Source organism: Schistocerca americana, unplaced genomic scaffold (assembly GCF_021461395.2).
Source record: "Schistocerca americana isolate TAMUIC-IGC-003095 unplaced genomic scaffold, iqSchAmer2.1 HiC_scaffold_1253, whole genome shotgun sequence".
Classification (NCBI taxonomy): Eukaryota; Metazoa; Arthropoda; class Insecta; order Orthoptera; family Acrididae; genus Schistocerca; species Schistocerca americana.
In genome coordinates this window covers 7501-12500 of record NW_025725323.1, presented here as the reverse complement: position 1 = coordinate 12500, position 5000 = coordinate 7501, and the positions used below count along the sequence as shown (strand labels likewise).

The window sequence follows — 5000 nt, the reverse complement described above, 5'->3', positions numbered from 1 at the left end:
CGCAACAACTTTAATATACGCTATTGGAGCTGGAATTACCGCGGCTGCTGGCGCCAGACTTGCCCTCCAATAGATACTCGTTAAAGGATTTAAAGTGTACTCATTCCGATTACGGGGCCTCGGATGAGTCCCGTATCGTTATTTTTCGTCACTACCTCCCCGTGCCGGGAGTGGGTAATTTGCGCGCCTGCTGCCTTCCTTGGATGTGGTAGCCGTTTCTCAGGCTCCCTCTCCGGAATCGAACCCTGATTCCCCGTTACCCGTTACAACCATGGTAGGCGCAGAACCTACCATCGACAGTTGATAAGGCAGACATTTGAAAGATGCGTCGCCGGTACGAGGACCGTGCGATCAGCCCAAAGTTATTCAGAGTCACCAAGGCAAACGGACCGGACGAGCCGACCGATTGGTTTTGATCTAATAAAAGCGTCCCTTCCATCTCTGGTCGGGACTCTGTTTGCATGTATTAGCTCTAGAATTACCACAGTTATCCAAGTAACGTGGGTACGATCTAAGGAACCATAACTGATTTAATGAGCCATTCGCGGTTTCACCTTAATGCGGCTTGTACTGAGACATGCATGGCTTAATCTTTGAGACAAGCATATGACTACTGGCAGGATCAACCAGGGAGCTGCGTCAACTAGAGCTGAGCAGCCGGCCGCCCGGGAGTGTGTCCCGGGGGCCCGCGCGAACACGCAAGCGTCCGCTCAATTATTCTGCAAACAGGAGGAGGCTGAGCTCCCCTGCACAATACACCTCGAAACCCTCTCAGGTCCCGGCGGCGCGCAGCGCCGTCCTAAGTACTTGGTCGGGTTCGAGAGAGGCGCAATCGCCCGGAGTTTGGCGAGTAGACGCTTTAGGTGCGACCACCCGTGCTCCCAACTGAGCTTGCCGCTGCCGACAGAGGCCCGGGAGCGTGCTGTCGTGGCATTGCCGGCGGGAGACAACACGCGCCACCTACGGTGGCCGGCAGCTCCAACGCCAGCGCCACAGAAGGACAAAAGCCCCACTTGGGTGCCGAAGCGAACTCTCCCAGCACAGCGCACGCGCCAACACGTCCGCACAGCTGCGATACAAACCACCTGCGAGAACCGCAGAGGCGACCGAGCAGCAGACGGCGTCGCGGCGCCGAGCGCCGGGCGGCGGCGCATCCTCAGCGCACACAGTCCTCAATCGGACCAGCACACTGCAGATGTCCACCGCGCTTCGCACCGGGCCCGCGAGGACCTACTTTGGCCGCACGGCGCCGCGTGCAGGGTGCGCCGGCGCGCAGCTGCGCCGCCTGCCGCCTCCGTCGGCCGGCGCGCCTGCCACTGGCCGCCCCCACCAGCCGGCTGTAGCGCGTGCGCCCACGCACCGCGCGGCCAGCACGCCGGGAGGCCCCCCCTCACCGGCCGGGGACGGTCCCACCCAGCCACCGCCGCGTATCGCTTCACACCCACATGCCATTCACGTTCGTGGGCATGGTGGGTATCGCTGAAACAACCGGTTGGTAGCTCAACCGATCGTCGCCATCACTGATTCACCTCTAGCGAGAACAACCGCACCACAACCGTTTACCAGTTGTTCATTTGCGTAACGTCACCAGCAAACGTAGACGTCCATCGCCATTTGCAAATTCAACGATTGTTGCATGCCTGTGTCAGGTGTCACGACACACTATGTCTGCCCACATACACGCAACAACATGTGCACGCTTCGCGAACACGTGGAAGGTGGCCCCCGTACGTATGCGATGTCCATTGCGCGAACGACTGTCAACCGGCCTCTGTCGCATGTCGCAGATGTGGAACGCAGTGCACCATGCTATCACGGTGTGTGAGAAGAGACGACTACGTCTGACAACACGCGCCACTACATCAACAGACGGCTCATGCTGATCGCCATCCACGGCATACCATACTGCAATCCAGCTCTTATAGGGAGACGACACGTAGCTGAGTGCACAATATTTGGACCGTATGGTTCGCCGTTGTTGGCGCAGTCGTGGTACGGTCACACATGTACCACGATGTATCATTCAGTACATGAGGACCAATGTGCAGTACAGTGTGTGATTTGGACGTACAACATCAGCGGACAGTTGACACACGCCGTACCACAACGTAGGCTGTGCTTCGCCATGCAAATGCCAATGAACAACTGCGAAGGGCATTGAGCATGTACGTCCTGCTGCCATCCGCATTACAGTGTATAGCTGCAAGGTGTTTAACATGAAGCGATACTCTGGGGACCAGGCAGTGCGAGTAGCAAACTATATTGCGGGGGTTGCAGTTAGGCAACACCACACTAATTTAACGCGTCGTATGACAATTACAGAGCAGGTTAAGGCCCAACGTGTGTTGGGTTAAGGCCCAACGTGTGTTGGGTTAAGGCCCAACGTGTGTTGGGTTAAGGCCCAACGTGTGTTGGGTTAAGGCCCAACGTGTGTTGGGTTAAGGCCCAACGTGTGTTGGGTTAAGGCCCAACGTGTGTTGGGTTAAGGCCCAACGTGTGTTGGGTTAAGGCCCAACGTGTGTTGGGTTAAGGCCCAACGTGTGTTGGGTTAAGGCCCAACGTGTGTTGGGTTAAGGCCCAACGTGTGTTGGGTTAAGGCCCAACGTGTGTTGGGTTAAGGCCCAACGTGTGTTGGGTTAAGGCCCAACGTGTGTTGGGTTAAGGCCCAACGTGTGTTGGGTTAAGGCCCAACGTGTGTTGGGTTAAGGCGCAACGTGTGTTGGGTTAAGGCGCAACGTGGGTTACGTTAAGGCGCAACGTGGGTTACGTTAAGGCGCAACGTGGGTTACGTTAAGGCGCAACGTGGGTTACGTTAAGGCGCAACGTGGGTTACGTTAAGGCGCAACGTGGGTTACGTTAAGGCGCAACGTGGGTTACGTTAAGGCGCAACGTGGGTTACGTTAAGGCCCAATATAGGTTAGGTTAAGGCCCAATATAGGTTAGGTTAAGGCCCAATATAGGTTAGGTTAAGGCCCAATATAGGTTAGGTTAAGGCCCAATATAGGTTAGGTTAAGGTACAATATAGGTTAGGTTAAGGTACAATATAGGTTAGGTTAAGGTACAATATAGGTTAGGTTAAGGTACAATATGGGTTAGGTTAAGGCGCAATATGGGTTAGGTTAAGGCGCAATATGGGTTAGGTTAAGGCGCAATATGGGTTAGGTTAAGGCGCAATATGGGTTAGGTTAAGGCGCAATATGGGTTAGGTTAAGGCGCAATATGGGTTAGGTTAAGGCGCAATATGGGTTAGGTTAAGGCGCAATATGGGTTAGGTTAAGGCGCAATATGGGTTAGGTTAAGGTACAATATAGGTTAGGTTAAGGTACAATATAGGTTAGGTTAAGGTACAATATAGGTTAGGTTAAGGTACAATATGGGTTAGGTTAAGGTACAATATAGGTTAGGTTAAGGCACAATATGGGTTAGGTTAAGGCGCAATATGGGTTAGGGTAAGGCGCAATATGGGTTAGGTTAAGGCGCAATATGGGTTAGGTTAAGGCGCAACGTGGGTTACGTTAAGGCGCAACGTGGGTTACGTTAAGGCGCAACGTGGGTTACGTTAAGGCGCAACGTGGGTTACGTTAAGGCGCAACGTGGGTTACGTTAAGGCGCAACGTGGGTTACGTTAAGGCCCAATATAGGTTAGGTTAAGGCCCAATATAGGTTAGGTTAAGGCCCAATATAGGTTAGGTTAAGGCCCAATATAGGTTAGGTTAAGGCCCAATATAGGTTAGGTTAAGGTACAATATAGGTTAGGTTAAGGTACAATATAGGTTAGGTTAAGGTACAATATGGGTTAGGTTAAGGCGCAATATGGGTTAGGTTAAGGCGCAATATGGGTTAGGTTAAGGCGCAATATGGGTTAGGTTAAGGCGCAACGTGGGTTACGTTAAGGCGCAACGTGGGTTACGTTAAGGCGCAACGTGGGTTACGTTAAGGCGCAACGTGGGTTACGTTAAGGCGCAACGTGGGTTACGTTAAGGCCCAATATAGGTTAGGTTAAGGCCCAATATAGGTTAGGTTAAGGCCCAATATAGGTTAGGTTAAGGCCCAATATAGGTTAGGTTAAGGTACAATATGGGTTAGGTTAAGGTACAATATGGGTTAGGTTAAGGTACAATATAGGTTAGGTTAAGGCGCAACGTGGGTTACGTTAAGGCCCAATATAGGTTAGGTTAAGGCCCAATATAGGTTAGGTTAAGGCCCAATATAGGTTAGGTTAAGGCCCAATATAGGTTAGGTTAAGGCCCAATATAGGTTAGGTTAAGGTACAATATAGGTTAGGTTAAGGTACAATATAGGTTAGGTTAAGGTACAATATGGGTTAGGTTAAGGTACAATATGGGTTAGGTTAAGGTACAATATAGGTTAGGTTAAGGCACAATATGGGTTAGGTTAAGGCGCAATATGGGTTAGGTTAAGGCGCAATATGGGTTAGGTTAAGGCGCAATATGGGTTAGGTTAAGGCGCAATATGGGTTAGGTTAAGGCACAATACGGGTTAGGTTAAGGCACAATACGGGTTAGGTTAAGGCACAATACGGGTTAGGTTAAGGCACACATTGTTGTAAGGAAAGGTGTTTTCGGGGGGGGGGGGGGCTGGTTTGTTGATTGTGATTATCGTAAGTAAATGACTGCGGCATCATCTGATTTGCCACGTCAGGGTGCACCTTTGGCTCATAACAGGCGGCGCTCTGATTCCATGCTTGTGGCAGACCTGTGTCTTTCATTCGTGCCATTGTTTGTGTGGTGTGACAGGAGGCAGTATTGTGATGTTGGGTGCACCCCTGTGTAGGACATGTGTGGGTGTTGGTGGCTTAGCTGAGCAATGGTGGTTGTCGGAAGGGTGGGATATTCTGTTTTCCGAGTGGACCTCCCGGTCTGGTTATGATAGTGTGGATTGTCTAATGTGGCAGAGAGGATGCACTGGGTGTTGTTCCATGCTGGTGCTTAGATATTGTCTGTGTGCCTGTTACAGGCAGAGAGTAGTGCGTGATAAG

At 51.7% G+C, this 5000-nt stretch overlaps 1 non-coding gene across 1 annotated transcript in view; it reads right to left on the bottom strand.

Moving 5' to 3' along the window:
* The window catches only part of LOC124563872, a 1910-nt gene extending 1277 nt beyond the window's left edge, over positions 1-633 (bottom strand). Inside the window, exon 1 of the ribosomal RNA XR_006970398.1 lies at positions 1-633. This exon is cut by the window's left edge and continues 1277 nt beyond it. This is a non-coding gene — a ribosomal RNA (small subunit ribosomal RNA).
* Between the last annotated feature and the right edge of the window lie 4367 nt (positions 634-5000).